We start from the raw sequence: 17,062 nt of genomic DNA, 5'->3' as shown, positions 1-17,062 counted from the left end.
CCGGCAGCTCTGCCTGTCGCTCCCGGCTGTTTAGCACCCACGGCAAGAGCCGGCTGGCGTGTAGCTCCTCGGGTTCTGCGTGGGGCTGTGTGATAAGGAGGAGAAGCGTGGCGCTCCTCCCTGTGACCGCCCCTTGCTCGGGGGCTGCTCTCCTCTCCAGTGGCTGGTTCCTTCTGTGAAACATCCATCATGAGGCTCATTGGAACCGAGTTCGTGTCACTGGTTACCTCGGTGCTATATGTGAGAATATGTGGAATATGCGGGGATGTGTGTGAATGTGGGAATATGTGTGCCCAGCCAGTGCCCCCTGCATCCTATAGGGTACCTAACATGGGGATGAAGGAGACGGGAGAGAAGTCAGATTCCATTTTGGAAGGAAACAATTGCTGGCAAAAAGCTGAAACTGTAATCCAAAGTCGGGAGTAAATGTTTAGGATTCTCTAAAACCAGCGCCAGACCTCCTCCTGACACTTGACACTAAAACCCTGCCACAGGGTGCTCTGAGATGAAATCTGAGAGCCGCTCCAGTTTATCACTAATGATAGAGAGCTCCCTAGACCTTACCGCTTGTGCTCTGTTAGTTAACTAGTACTGTCTTAAAGTGTTTTCCTGAAAATGGGCCTTGGCGTCAAATTAGTATGTGTGTGCATATAGACTTACACAATTTTAAAAATTGGTTTCTTTTTAAAGCAGAATAAATGGAAATAAGTCTTTGCCAACTGTGTATTTATTTATTCTTTTTATATATTTGCAATGTAAACACAAAAACGTTCCCTTTAGCAGCCTTAACTTTGAACACTGTTGCACATGGTAAATTTAGCACACATTTTCATAACTAGTGTGATGAAAAGAACCCAAGGACGTTCAGCCTTCAGAATTCCCAAATAAATCACATGCACTCTAAGGCTGTGGTAAGAGTGTGTGGCTAATTAACTTCTGATGAGGTTGGAAATAAAGATTCAGTGACCACCTCCATCTTTCCTATTTAAATCTGAAATCTTCTATCCAGATTATTGTGCCTTGTTTTTACTCAATTTACTATCATCAAGCAGTATATTTCACCCTTTGAATTGTCATCTGATTACGTCCTGTGTAATACACATATACACATACAATAGCAGATAGTACATATAATAGCAGATTTTTTTTCACTAAGCAATAAACAAAGAAGTGCTACGAAAATAGAAACGAACTGTAAACTGTGATCCTGATATGAGCAACTTAGTTCCTAGTGGGATTAGGGAGCAATTTTCACAGCTTTGAAAGCAGAGCAAAAAGTTGTAGTAGTGATAAATTATACTATGGAGACCTCTTAAACACTTAGCCTTGGTGAACATTAAACCTGTCTCTTCAACAGGTTTATTGCAGGATTAGGCACTTCCTGGAGAAAGATTCACTCTGCCTTTGGCATTGATGTAAATTTGGTTTCTGCTAGATTTATAAAAGGTGCTAGACAGAAGTCATTCGATTTGCTCAAAAGTTCACTCCAGAATTTTGGGTTGGATTTATTCATATCCCACATGTCACTTCACAATCCCTTAAAGTTGACCATCCAAAAAATCTCAGATTCATATTGAGCTAAGTCGTCCCAATCCTCTTTAATAATTCATATTCACCTAAAAATTCGGTTAACTCTTTCTGGCCACCAGAGTTTTGTTGCTTAAGTGACAAAGTCGGTGCTGCAGAGCTTTTTGTGGGCCATGTATTCAGATTCACGTCCACAGTTTAGATACGAGTGCAGCAGGCCCAGTCACTTTGGTTCTCAATCTGCCAACTTGTCAAAAAAGAGCTGTCGCTTTGAAGTATATCCAGAGACTGAAAACGAGTCACAAAACTCAATAATTTTGCTGTTTGGGCTTAAGCTTGGAGTATGCGTTATGCAATTTTGGCATAAAACTACATCTCCAAAGTGTGCTTGGTTATACTATTGAGCCATCATTCAGTTCATTTATTCTTAAGTATTTATTGAGCACTGTATCCCAGGCGTGCCACAGGCACTGGAGATAAAGCAGTTAAAGAAACAGGTCAAAACTGTTGACCTGGGGGGCTTCCAATCTAGTGTATGGGACGAAGTAGAATCAGCTGATAAGTAAGACCAGGCCGGGAGCTCGGGAAGGGCAGGGAGTAGTGCCATTTATCAGCCGGCAGAGACGCGCCGTATGACGTGGGGCACTCTGCACAGCACTCGGAAATAACCTGGACGGCACAGAACAGAGTGTGTATGTGTAAATGGATCACGGTGCTGTATACCCGAAAGTAACGCAGCATTGTTAATTGACTGTATGCCAGCATAAAATAAAAAGTTTAAAAACAACGACAAGGAGATTGAGGGAGGATCTCACTGAGAAAGGAACTCTGAAAGGTCTGAGGCAGGTGAGAGTGCCAGCCGTGAAGATTTGGGAGCCAGGGGCGTTGAGTGAATCTGGGCGGAGGGAACTATCCGTGTACCAAGGCCGTGAGAAGGGGGAGTGATTTGTCTGTTGGTCCAAGAGTGACGAGGGCAGTGTGAGTGCAGTAGAGTGAGCAGCGTCAGAGGCCAGAACTTTAAAGCCTTTATTTTAGGACGTTACTCTGAGTGAGGCTGACTCGAGAGATTGCCCTTGCGAGGAGGAGGGAGCCTCGAGCTGATTCGCTGGTGTAAGATCCCTTTGGCCGTTTGTGAGGGTGGTTTCTAGGAAGCCAAAGGCAGATGGAGAGGAGCCGATTAGATGCTGTTGGACTCATCCGTGATTCAGGTGGAGAGGAGGCTGGCTTGGACCGGAGAGCCGGCAGAGGCGGTCGGAGAGGCACTTGGCTTCCGGATCAGCGGAAGGCGGAGCCAGCAAGACTTGCGGGTGGAGCAGACGCGGATGCGCGAGCCCGCCAGCGTTAGAGCCCCGGTTGCATGTTATGTAGAAGCCAAGCAAGAAAGCCAATTTCCATTTACTTAGGACCCTACAGGCTCTTTCTCTTTCTGATTCAGGGGAAATCTGTGTTTCTATGTCCAAAAAGCACAACAGCACGATGCAAGTAGTATTTATTGCAAGGTAACCGACGTGTTGGGAGAAGGCAGTGGCACCCAGTCCAGCACTCTTGCCTGGCGAATCCCATGGGTGGAGGAGCCTGGTGGGCTACAGTCCATGGGGTCGCTAAGGGTGGGACACGACTGAGCGACTTCACTTTCACTTTTCACTTTCATGCATTGGAGAAGGAAATGGCAACCCACTCCAGTGTTCTTGCCTGGAGAATGCCAGGGATGGCAGAGCCTGGTGGGCTGCCGTCTATGGGGTCGCACAGAGTCGGACACGACTGAAGCGACTTAGCAGCAGCAGCAGCACAAAAACAAGAGCTCATGCATGGCTTCCCTGAATCAGAGGACAAAATCCAGAGGACGGCCGAGCACCCCTCGGTTGGCGTAGTTACTCAGCAAGGTTAAGCACGCAAATCTGCAAAGAACACAACGCGTCCCCGTCTTTGAGGGGCTGAGCGCCTAATGAAAGCACTTTGCCGCCCACAACTCGGTGGAGCACTGGGAATTTATTTATATCATTTACAGAGGTGCATGTCAGCCATGTAACACTTTCACACATAAATATAGATTAAATAGAGATCTATATACATAGATATTTCAATGTATGTATTTTATGTATCCATCAACGAGTTATGTGAGTGCAAACACGTGAATATTTCCTTGTTACAAACCTTTTAGCTTTCAGAATTTGCTTGTCTGTTGTGATCAGTACGAGCAATAGTGAAGTGAGAGGTCATATAAGTTACACAAAGCTTTTTGCCCAAAGAGAAAAAAAATAAATCACTTGATAAAGTTGGTACTCAAACTTTAATGAAAGCGTGCTGATGCAGATGCCTTGAAAAACTGCGCGTGTTGAGTACCAGATTGGGACGCGGTCATCGCAGCAGCTCTCTCCTCGCTGAGTCAGCGGCTGCTCCAGCCCCGCCAGGCCCCTCTGCCCGCGGCGCTGCAGAAGGCACTCACTGAGCCCCCGGCTGTGCCTGCCTGAGGGTTCCCCTCACAGGGAGACCCGCCCCCTCTTCTCCAGAGCAGATCCCGCGCTGGGCCCGCTTTTCTCCCGTCAAGGAACCGAGAGAGCGGTTTGCTTTCCCGCGTGTCGGTCGGTCTGCCTCGACCCTCGCTGAAAGGCTCCCTCACCAAGGACTGAGCGGACGGCACCTGCAAAGCGAAGTGAGGAGGAGGACACGGGCTCAGGCTTGTCCTACTCTGCGACCCTGTGGACTGTGCCCACCAGGCCCCTCCGTCCATGCGGTTCTCCAGGCGGGGATACTGGAGGGGGTTGCCATTTCCTTCTCCAGGGGCTCTTCCCGAGCCAGGGATCGAACCCGGGGCTCCCGCATTGCAGGCAGGTAGGGCTGTCGGTAGTTTCTCTATGCCCCTGTGCTAAATAGAAATAAACTCTGAAGCTGTTAGTCCTCACTCTGCCCAGTGGAGGTTAAGTCAATAATCTACGTGTTTCGGAGTTTTGCTTGTGAACTTTTCTGTTTTAACTGGTATAAGTTCTTGAGGGTTTTTTTTCCCCCTTCCCCCTCCCCGCTGTAGTTCCTAAGCTTCCTTTAACTCGTTTTGGAATAAGCCAAAATGAAACAAAATCATACATTCTAAGTGGAGTGCTTAAAACGGAACTGAGTTCATTGATTAAATATGAAAGGGAGCATCTTTTCGCAAAATGAAAGCCAAGCCTTTTAAATCTTCCCTGAACATTGGTTAATCTTAAACCGGCTTGGCACTAGTTTCTTCATGCGATTTTGCATATCAGGTGTTTACAGACCAAATAGTAGATGAGCTCCAAGTACACTATGTCACTTAATGTCAGTGCGTTAACCCAGTTTATTCGGCTCTGCGTTTAGCAATTGCGATAATCTGCATAGAAGTGCTCAGTATGCTGCAATTAAGAAGCATGCTTGTGGAAGGCACACTCTTGGTTCATTTTTTTTAAAAGACCATCTGTTTCTTGGTATGCTACTTGGGCAGGTTTTCCTTTCATCTTTCACCTTCTTAAAAAAAAAAAAAAAGAAAACCCACAGCTTTCTAAAGCTTTTGATATTATTTCCTCTTTAGGTTTTACAGAATGCTCAGGCTGTAGATTTTCAGCTGTGGTTTTACCAGCATCCTCACAAGATCATTTTAAATCCTCAGGAAACTTACAAATTAGAAAAAGAAAATAGGGAGACCTGCCCCCCACGCTCTATTATTCCCTTCTAGGAAGCTGACAGTTTCTGTCAGCAACCGGGAATCATAGTTGTAATAGTCGTGGTGGTCCTGGTGGTCCCAATCTACTGATATTTGCAAGTTAACAGGGTTAAATATATTTTACTTTTATATATTCAAGAAACTTTTACTCATTACTTTGAAGTGCCCTAAGGAAAGGAGAGGAATGCCCTGACAGGCTGTGAAATAGGAAATCCTAAATAGGATTCTTAGACCCAGAGTTGCTCTGTCTTAGTGACACAACCTTTGATCATGCTCAAAGACTAAAATTTTAGCATGTTGAGAAAATGGTTTCTTATTCTGAGGATTTTAAATTCAGAAAACAAACTTCTTTGACCACATGTTGAAGGCATTTTCTCATTCAGTCTATGCTGAAGGTGAAAAATGTACATTATTTTGTGAGAGATGAACAGGATAAAGGGAAGAGGTAAAATATTCTTGAGTTAAATGGCACATTTTATGCCCAGCAGCCAGGGGAAATAGGATAGCTCAGTTAAGAAGTTTATTTTCTTATATAAGAAAGAAGAAAGACGTTCCTATAGCCTGTGCTCTGGAATAAAAATAGCAGATTTTAGACTTGACTTCATTTGAAATGATTAAACATAATGCCTATTTATTGTTGAATTTCTTGGAGGAAAGAACAGTCTTGTCAGAAATCGTATATTCTCAAATCTATTTGGTGTCATTTTTATCTCATGAAACTACATTTAAAAAAAAAAGGTAAGCAGGAAGCGATGGAGCTTTAAGAAAAGTTAGAGAGTCGGAAAAGAGGCTGAAGTAATTGGGGTGACCCTGTTCACCTCTGTGCTCGCCTGCGGCGTGGATCCGGGGGGTTCTCACAGCGCCTTCAGCCACTACCAAGAACCTTCCGTCTCCAGGGTACAGTTTGTTTTAGATTTTAAAAGCTTGACCCTAAACTATGTTTAGGTGGTCTTACTTTTTATAAAACCTTGTGAAACAAGGGATTTGATGATTGTAGTCCCAAACCACCTAGTCTTTATAGAGTAAATACGGACAAATGCCTGGGATCTGTATCTTGTGTTTACTGCACAAGCTACACCATCCAGCGGGACATAGGTGAGGTCTGCTCTACCCAGAAGAAGCAGCCAGCTTAGGTTCTTAGCAGACTTCCCCCCAACACCCACCCAAAAAGAAAAATCTATTGCCCAAGAAAGAAAGTATTAAATGAGCTTTTATATAATAAGAGAAGCTTTCTGCAAAACGCCAAGAGTGAGAAGTCCAGAGGTGCCTACGAGTTAGTGGGGATAGCTGGCATCAGGCTTCCTTTGTCTGCTGGCAGATGTGTAAAGTTCTTTGAGCCAATAGATGTCAGGCTGATTGAACCCAGATGGGAGACCGCGAGGACTAGCAATAACGATGAAATGTTAGGGAAGTCAAGTTTGGATTAAGGTATTTGGTTCTAGCAGCTGAACAAGGCAGCAGACAAGGCTAGAGTAAGCGCAGCTCTCTTGTTTAGCTATTGATTTATTATAGGCACCAAAATTACTTTTATTTTTACATGCAGAAAGGTACATTCGGGTTCTGAAATTATGTCCCAAGACTAGATTACGCAAGAACAATGTGGTTCACTGTAAATTTCTTAGAAGCCAAGGAGGGGGAAAAAAATCTCATTACTTTCTTAAGTTCTTGCAGAAAAGACGGTTGCATATTTTTTCCAGACTATTGGTGGAAATTTTTCTTCACATATAAAGAATAAACCATCCCACCCCCCGCCCCCTCCAGCCCCTACTCAATCTGGGAAACCGCTCTTATGAAATAGCAGTTCACTAAAATAAAAACACCAAAGACATATTAACTAGGGTTCTTTTTTTTTTTTTTTTATTGTTGGCATTGAATACAAATCAACATTAAATCTGAGACTATTTTTAGTGTCAGATTCCCAGATCTAAAATAGGGTATACAAATAAAATTGTAAAAATTGGCAAAAATGTTTTACTTCTGTTTCATGCAGCTTGTAATGGTTGAGACTCTTCATTTAGAATTCAAACATCCCCCTCCAGATTCCATATGGCATAAATTTTAGGAAGTTCTAAAAATAATGAAGGGACGCTTGGGTCTAAGCAAATAATGTATTTTAAACTTTCAATTATAGTAAGAAACTAGTTTTTCTCTACACAAAAGATAAGTTTATTAGCCTCTCCATCAATGACTAAAATGTAGTTCAGGGTTCTATCCACATTTATTTTAGAAACCATTTATCAAACACATGGAATATGGTCAGGAATCTTTTGGTTGCAATTAGTAAAAAACCCCAACTCAACTGGTTTGAACAAAAAGGCAGGGTGGGTTTGACTGGTTTGTGGCCCTGAAGGCCCTGAAGAGGCAGTCCCAGTTAGCCGTGAAGTTTGGACCAGCACTCCGCATTCTCAGGCTCCAGTTCTGTTTTCCTGCATTGCTTTCCACTTGCCTCCCTCAGTCTGCTGGTGGTATCCGTAGGCAGATTCTCCTTGTGGTAGCAAAAAGGTAGCACTGGTAAACCCAAGACCTCATACATACCATCCTGAGTGAAGTAAGACTCTGTGGATGGAATTCAAACGTGTTAAGTTCCTCATAGCCTAACTCCAGGGCTGAAGATGGGTTCTGTCAAACCAAAGGACAGCTAAGTACTGGGGATCGGTTGGTTCTAAAAGGAAATCCAAACTTCTGCTGAGAATAGAGTGGGATAATGGACAAGATGAACTTCCTCCAGCTGATTGAAGCCTAGGTATTCGAATCAGGACCCTTTTTACTGTTGCAGGGGATATATGCTGGCTGCTTCCTGATTATTTCTCATCCTCCTTCCCTTGTCCTGGGAAGATCCCCGGGAGAAGGAAATGGCACCCCACTCTGGTACTCTTGCCTGGAAAATCCCCTGGACCCAGAAGCCTGGTAGGCTACAGTCCATGGAGTCGCAAAGAGTCAGATACGACTGAGCGACTTCACTTTTCCTTGTCCTAAAAACACTCAGCTTTCCTTTTAGAATCAACCAATCCCCAGTACTTAGCTGTCCTTTGGTTGGATAGTCTCCCGGATGTGGTGTGATGAAAAGTTTAATGGATCTGCTTCACTTAAGGATCAAAGATTCTCAGGGGCGTTCTCAACTGTCTTATCTAAGTAGTTTTCCAAGAGGATCAAGGAAACTTGCAAGGTGATGTCCTCATCACTGTGGTCGTCACCATCATCATTGCCAGCTCTCTGTGTATCTTCTTTCCTTTGCTCCTGCCCCAGAAGAAAATGTCTGTTCTCTCAACCCAGCACACGTGCGTCTCTCATCCCGTTTCCTCTGCCCTACGCCAACACTTGATGCCGTTTCTATGCCTCTGCCTCCTCAGGAGATAACAGAGGCAGCCAAACAAACCTCTCTTCACCCTGTCAGTCCCACACAAAGGACACCTCCCCTTTTTGCTTCATGGCTCGTCTCTTGGGAGTGATATCACAGTCCAGGCCAGCTTCCTGAAACTCCTTCTGAAACTCCTCCTCACCCTCCCACACAAACACACATCCTTCTGAAGTCTCTAATTCAGTAAGTATTTATTGTGAGCCTACTGTGTGAAAAGCTAATAACCGTTATGATTCAAAATGTGCCCTTGTCTTTTAAACCACTTACAATCATTTTTTAAATTTATTTTATTGAAGTCTGGTTGATTTACAATATTATATTAATTTTTGCAGTATAGCAAAGTGATTCAGTTACACATATATATATATACATTAAAAAAATCAATATAATCTTTTCCTTTATGGTTTATCTCAGGATATTGAGTATAGTTCCCTGTACTATACAGCAGGACCTTGTTGTTTATTCATTCTATATATAATGGTTTGCAACCTCACAGTCCAAGCCCCTGCCAATGGCCTTCCGCTTGGAAACCACGAATCTGTTATCTGTGTCTGTGACTCTGCTTCTTTCATAGATAGGTTCACTTGTGTCATAGTTTATATTTCACAAATAAGTGATATCATACGGTATTTGTCGTTCTCTTCCTGACTTAGTATGATAATCTCTAATTACATCTGTGTTACTGAGTATGGCATTATTTTGTTATTTTTTAATGGTTGAGTAGTATTCCATTGTATATATTGGGTTGGCCAAAGAGTTCATTTGGGTTTTTCCTCATGGAAAAATCTAAACAAACTTTTTGGCCAACCCAGTATATATACAGCATCTTCTTTACCCCGCCCATCTGTTGATGGACCTGTGGGCTGTTTCCATATCTCGCCTACTGTGAATAGTGCTGCTATGGACATAGGGGTGCATGGATCTTACTGAATTAGAGTTTCATCCAGATATGTGCCTGGGGGTGGAATTGCTGGACCATATGTAAATCCATTTTTAGTTTTTTGAGAAACTTACATATTATTTTCCATAGTGGTTGCACCAACTTATATTCTCACCAACACTGTGGGAGGATTCTCTTTTCTCTACACCCTCATTTATAGACTCTTTAATGATGGTGCTTTTGACTGGTGTGAGGCGGGACCTCATTATGTAGTTTTGATTTGCATTTCTCTAAGCCTCTGATGCTGGGAGGGATAGGGGGCAGGAGGAGAAGGGGATGACAGAGGATGAGATGACTGGATGGCATCACTGACTCGATGGACGTGAGTCTGAGTGGACTCCGGGAGTTGGTGATGGACAGGGAGGCCGGGCGTGCTGCGATTTGTGGGGTCACAGAGTTGGACACAACTGAGTGACTGAACTGAACTGAATAATTAGAAACAATGGAAACAGAGACTTTACTTTTGGGGGCTCTAAAATCACTGCAGATGGTGATTGCAGCCATGGTATTAAAAGATGCTTGCTCCTTGGAAGAAAAGCTATGACAAACCTAGACAGCATATTAAAAAGCAGAGATATTACTTTGCCAACAAAGGTCCATCTAGTCAAGGCTATGGTTTTTCCACTCATCATGTATGGATGTGAGAGTTGGACCATAAAGAAAGCTGAGCACCAAAGAATTGATGCTTTTGAACTGTGGTGTTGGAGAAGACTCTTGAGAGTCCCTTGGACTACAAGGAGATCCAACCTGTCCATCCTAAAGGAAATCAGTCCTTGGATTTCAGTTCATTGGAAGGACTGATGTTGACGCTGAAACTGCAATACTTTGGCCACCTGATACGAAGAGCTGACTCATTTGAAAAGACCCTGACGCTGGGAAGGATTGAAGGCTGGAGGAGAAGGGGACGACAGAGGATGAGATGGTTGGATGTCATCACTGATTCAATGGACGTGAGTTTGGGTAAACTCTGGTAGTTGGTGATGGACACGGAGGCCTGGCATGCTGTGATCCATGGGGTCACAAAGAGTCTGACATGACTGAGACTGAACTGAATAATTAGTGATGCTGAGCATCTTTTCATGTGCCTGTTGGCCATCTGTATGTCTTCTTTGGAGAAATGTCTGTATCTTCCATCCAGTTTTCATTTGAGTTGTTTGCTTTCTCGTTAAGTTGTATTCGCTGTTTGTATATTTTGAAAATTAAGCTCATCACATTTTTTGCAAATATTTTCTTCCATTCTGTAGGTTGTCTTCTCATTTTATTTATGGTTTTATTTGCTGTGCCAAAACTTGTGTTTTGATTAGATTATATTTGTTTGTTTTGCTTTTATTTCTGTTGCCTTGGGAAAGTGTCCTAAGAAAACATATGTACAATTTATGTCAGAGAATGTTTTGCTTACATAAACCACTTACAATCTTACAATAGCTATTCCCACCCTGGTTAAGCCACTGAAACTCCTTCAGAAATGGTCCTCATGGCATCTGGTCCCATCACTTCATGGCAGATAGATGGGGAAACAATGGAAACAGGGAAAGACTTTATTTTCTTGGACTCCAAAATCACTGCAGATGGTGACCGCAGCCATGAAGTTAAAGGACACTTGCTCCTTGGAAGAAAGGCTCTGAACAACCTAGACAGCTTATTAAAGAGCAGAGAGATTACTTTGCTGACAAAGGTCCATCTAGTCAAGGCTATGATTTTTCCAGTAGTCATGTATGGATGTGAGAGTTGGACCATAAAGAAAGCTGAGTGCTGAAGAATTGATACTTTTGAACTGTGGTGTTGGAGAAGACTCTTGAGAATCCCTTGGACTGCAAGGAGATCCAACCAGTCCATCCTAAAGGAAATCAGTCCTTGGATTTCAGTTCATTGGAAGGATTGTTGCTAAAGCTGAAACTCCAATACTTTGGCCACCTGATGCAAAGAATTGACTCGTTTGAAAAGACCCTGATGCTGGGAAAGATTGAAGGCTGGAGAAGGGGACGACGGAGGATGAGATGGTTGGATGGCATCAGTGACTCGACGGACATAAGTTTGGGCGGGCTCTGGTAGTTGGTGATGCACAGGGAGGCCTCGTGTGCTGCAGACCATGGGATCACAAGAGTCAGACGTGACTTAGAGACTGAACTGAACTGAACTGATGTGAACTTTATTATTACATTTTCATTGCGCTGGCAATATATGAGTACTGTGTCCTTTAAAGCCTGTGTGGAGTTACAGATAAATCTGACCCTCCTTCCAGCAACCGCTCCTCTTCCCTAATGGAAAGCTCTGTGACAGCTGCACTTCTTGCAGACTATTTTTATACACATTCATACATATATGCCCTTATAAAATCCTTGTGAGACACATCTATGTTGATACTTACAGAGCTGCTGCTGCTGCTGCTAAGTGGCTTCAGTCGTGTTCGACTCTGTGTGACTCCATAGACGGCAGCCCACCAGGCTCCGCCGTCCCTGGGATTCTCCAGGCAAGAACACTGGAGTGGGTTGCCATTTCCTTCTCCAATGCATGAAAGTGAAAAGTGAAAGTGAAGTCGCTCAGTCGTGTCCAACTCTTAGCGACCCCATGGACTGCAGCCCACCAGGCTCCTCCCTCCATCGATTTTCCAGGCAAGAGTGCTGGAGTGGGGCGCCATTCCCTTCTCCGACTTACAGAGCTAGCTCCCTCTTTTAACCACTTTGTGAATCACAGGAAGTGAGCATGTCGTGTTGTATTCCTCTGTTCCCCTATTGATGAACACTAAGCTTCTTCACTGTTTACCACTACAAATTCCTCTTTGTGGACCTCTTTGTATGCAGCGAAGCAGCATATTTTGCTGGTTAATTCCCAGCTCTCTACTTACCAGCTGTGGGACCTTGGATGAGTTGCCTAAACAACCTGAGCTTCATTATCCTCATCACAGAGTTGTTATAAGGATTATATGAGTTAATATATATCAGGTGCTAAGTTACAGGTCAGAACATAGTAAGCACTTCGTAATGTGAGCGTAATGTGAACCCTGAGTTACACTCATTTTTAGTTTAATTGATATTGCCACAGTGCCCTCCAAAGTAGCCACACAGGTTTATAATTCCTCAGCAGTACTGAGTACTCATTGTTCTAATTCATCCCAACACCTTATATTATCAAACTATTTTATTTCCTCTTTTGTCCAATAAGAAAGTCCAGTGGTATTTTAATTTGCATCTCCTTGATTAGTAGTGGATATGAACAGTTCTACATACATATTAGCCAGCTGATTTCTCCTCTGAGTTATCTGTAGCCATTGCTCGTTTCTGTTTCTGTAGACTTTTGTCAATTAAAGTGTATTCTTGATACTAATTCCTCATTACCTGCTGCAAATAATGTTTTCTCTCAGTCTGCCGCTTGTTTGCTGTAGCTTAAAATATACCTGTCTTTAAGAGATTGAATTTTATGGGGCCACAGTCTGTTTTTTATGTGCTTCAGGCCTCGAGACGAGATTTGAAACCCAGCTGTGCCGCTTACTGACCCTAAGATCTTAGACAACTTGCATAATCTCTGAGTGCCTCAGTTTCCTCAGCTGTAAAATGAGGGTAGTAATAACACACGCCTCATGTTGTTGTGAGGCGGATGAGTTAATACATGCAAAGTGTCTCGCCCAGAGTAAACACCATTTTCTCTTTTGTATCATTTTTTATGTTTTCCATTATTAAGTAATCTTTCCTCAAAGCAAAGTCAAAAAGATATCTTTTATGGTATTACAGTTATTTTAATTTTGTTTTCTTTTCTTTAGGTCTCTGACTTGGGATTTTTTTTTTTTTTTTTAACATGTAAGATTGGTATCTACTGGGCTTCCCTGGTGGCTCAGATGGTAAAGCACCTGCTTACAATGCGGGAGACCTGGGTTCGATCCCTGGGTGGGGAAGGTCCCCTGGAGAAGGGAATGGCAACCCACTCCAGTATTCCTGCCTGGGAAACCCCATGGACAGAGGCGCCTGGTGGGCTAGAGCCCATGGGGTCGCAAAGAGTCGGGCACGACTGAGCAGCTTCGCTTTGCCGTCTCCCAGTTTCCATGTAATGGCGGTAAGCCGTCTGTGAATCGCGTGTAGAGGGTTTTCTCCTCTGGCTGGCTGTGGCGCTTCTCCCACACACAGGGGCCTCATATACGTAGGGACCTGTTTCTGGAGTCTCCGCTGTTACCCATTCCGCCGCTGACGCTGTGTTAGTTATTGTAACTTTATTCTGACAGGAGGTCTAGTAGATTCATTCCCCATTAATGCTTTTTCAGAGTTGCCTTTCGCATTCTTTGATATCAATTTTACAACCAATTTCTTAGTTTTTGTTTAGAAGCAGTGTTGGATTTTGGAGGATTGCACTGAATGTAGAGGGTTTCTGAGGAGAGGGTGTATTTCATAACACGAATTCTCCCATCTATAAATTAGATAAAACTCCCCATTTCTGGTCTTCTTCCATACCCTCTCACAGGCTCTAACGATTTCCCCCACAGACATTTCCTGCTTTGTCAGGTTTATTCCTACAGAACGGTGTTTTTGTGTGTGGTGCTGTTGTCAGTGGGCTCCTTTTCTCTCTTAGATTCTAGCTGATCGAAGTTGGGGATTTTGAGCGTAGCCACGACTCTGCCCCCTCAAGGATCACAGGCTTGTTGGTGTGAAGGGGCTTGTGTGACTCAGTAAAGCCATGAGCCACGCCACGCAGGGCCGCCCGAGATGGACGGGGAACAGTCAGAGTTCTGACGAAAGGTGGCCCCGGAGGAGGAGCTGGCAACCCGCTCCAGCATTTCTGCCTCAAGAGCCCCATGAAGGGTATAAAAAGGCAGAAAGATACGACACTGCAAGATGAGCCTCCTGGTCGGAAGGTGTCCAGTATGATACTGGGGAAGAGCGGACAGTCGCTAACAGCTCCGGAAAGAACGAAGTGGCGGGGCAGAAGAGGAAACAGCGCTCAGCTGTGGGTGTGTCTGGTGGTAAGAGTAAAGCCCGATGCTGCAAAGAACAGTACTGCGTAGGAACCTGGGATGTTAGGTCCATGAACCAAGGTAAACTGGATGTGGTCCAGCAGGAGACGGCAAGATTGGACACCAATATCTTAGGAATCAGTGACCTAAAATGTATGGGAATGGGCGAATCTAGTTCAGATGGCCATTATATCTACTTCTGTGGGCAAGAATCCCATAGAACAGATAGAGTAGCCCTCATACTCAACAGATGAGTCCAAAATGCAGTACTTGGGTACAGTCTCAAAATGACAGAATGATCTCCGTTTGTTTCCAAGGCAAACCGCTCAGCATCACAGTAAGCCAAGTCTGTGCCCCGACTGATGCCAAAGAAGGTGAAGTTGAATGGCTCTATGAAGACCTACAGGCCGTCTAGAACTCACACCAAAGTAAAGATGTCCTTTTCATCACAGGGGATTGGAATGCAAAAGCAGGAAGTCAAGAGATGCCCAGAGTAACAGGCAAGTTCGGCCTTTGAGTACCAAATAAAGCAGGGCAGAGGCTAACAGAGTTTTGTCAAGGGAACACAGCAGTCATAGCAAACACCCCTTTCCAACAACACAGGAGGAAGTTCTGCACGTGGACATCGCCAAAGGCAAATGCTGAAATCAGATTATGTTCTTTGCAACTAAAGAAGGAGAAGCTCTGTACAGTCAGTGAAAACAAGACCTGGAGCTGAGTGTGACTGAGATCATGAGCTCTTTATTGCAAAATTCACGCATAACGTGAGGAAAGGAGGAAGACCCACTAGGCCATCCAGGTATGGCCTAAATCAAGCCCCTTTTGATTATACAGTGGGAGTGAGGAATAGACTCCAGGGATTAGACCTGATCTAATCGGATCTGATGGAGTTCATACTGTTGTACAGGAAGCAGTGACCGAGACTATCCCAAAGGAAAGAGATGCAGGAGACAGAGCGGCTGACTGAGGAGGCTTTACAAGCAGCTGAGGAAACAGAGAAGCAAAAGGCAAGGAGAAAAGGAAAGATACACCCAACTGAAGGCAGAGTTCCAGTCAATAGCAAAGAGAGACAAGAAAGACTTCTTAAGTGAACAACACAAAGAAATAGAGGAAAACAATAGAATGAGAAAGACTAGAGGTCTTGTCAAGAAAATTGGAGATTATTAAGGGAACATTTCATGCAAAGGTGGGCACGATAAAGGACAGAAATGATAAGAACCTAACGGAAGTAGAAGAGAGTATTGGAGATGAAGAAGAGGTGGCAAGAATACACAGAACTATACAAAAATGGTCTTAATGACCCAGATAACTATGATGATGTGGTCACTCACCTAGAGCCAATCATCGTGGAGTATGAAGTCAAGTGGGCCTTAGGAAGCATTACTACAAGCAAAGCTAGTGGAGGTGATGGGATTCCAGCTGAGCTATTTCAAATCCTAAAAGATGATGTTGTGAAAGTGCTGCACTCAATATGCCAGCAAATTTGGAAAACTCAACAGGGGCCACAGGACTAGAATGAGTTTTCATTCCAATCCCAAAGAAAGGTAATGCCAAAGAGTGTTAAAACTAGTGTTAAAGCTAACATTCATCATTCATGCTCTCATTTCACCTGCTAGCAAGGTTATACTCAAAATCCTTCTAGCTCAGCTTCATCAGTTCAGTTCAGTCGCTCAGTCATGTCTGACTCTTTGTGACCCCATGGCCTGCAGCACGCCAGGCCTCCCTGTCCATCACCAACTCCCGGAGCTTACTCAAACGCATGTCCATGGAGTCGGTGATGCCATCCAACCATCTCATCCTCTGTCGTCCCCTTCTCCTCCTGCCCTCAATCTTTCCCAGCATCAGGGTCTTTTCAAATGAGTCAGTTCTTCATATCAGGTGGCCAAAGTATTGGAGTTTCAGCTTCAGCATCAGTCCTTCCAATGAACATTCAGGACTGATCCTTTAGGACGGACTGGTTAGATCTCCTTGCAGTCCAAGGGACTCTCAAGAATCTTCTCCAACATCACAGTTCAAAAGTATCAATTCTTCGGTGCTCAGCTTTCTTTATAGTCCAGCTCTCACATCCATACATGACTACTGGAAAAACCATATCAGTATGTGAGTCAAAAACTTCCAGATATACAATCTGGATTTACAAAAGGCAGATGAACCAGAGATCAAATTACCAACATTTGTTGGATTATAGAGAAAGCAAGGGAGTTCTAGAAAAACATCTACTTCTGCTTCATGGACTATGCTAAAGCCTTTTGATGGGTAGATCACAACAAATTGTGGAAAGTTCTTAAAGAGATGGGAATGAATACAGACCACCTTACCTGTCTCCTGAGAAACCTGAATGCAGGTGAAGAAGCAACAGTTAGAACCAGACATGTAACAACAGGCTGGTTCAAAATTGGGAAAGGAGTAGGTCAAGGCTGTATATTGTCACTGGCTTATTTAGCGTCTCTGAAGATTACATCATGCCAAATACCAGGCTGGATGAAGCACAAGTTGGAATGAAGATTGTCAGGAGGAATGGCAACAGCCTCAGATATGTGGATGATGCCTGTCTAATGGCAGAAAGTGAAGAGGAACTAAAGAGTCTCTTGATGAGGGCTGAAAGTGGAGAGTGCAAAAGCT

At 43.9% G+C, this 17,062-nt stretch overlaps 1 protein-coding gene across 2 annotated transcripts in view; it reads left to right on the top strand.

The window, feature by feature from the left end:
* Positions 1 to 17,062, top strand: part of FBXL17 (F-box and leucine rich repeat protein 17) — a 513,866-nt gene that overhangs the window by 441,355 nt on the left and 55,449 nt on the right. The window lies entirely within an intron of this gene.

This window comes from Ovis aries, chromosome 5 (assembly GCF_016772045.2).
Source record: "Ovis aries strain OAR_USU_Benz2616 breed Rambouillet chromosome 5, ARS-UI_Ramb_v3.0, whole genome shotgun sequence".
Lineage (NCBI taxonomy): Eukaryota > Metazoa > Chordata > Mammalia > Artiodactyla > Bovidae > Ovis > Ovis aries.
Note: the sequence above shows the minus strand (reverse complement) of the source record. Positions and strands in the feature narration are given on the sequence as shown.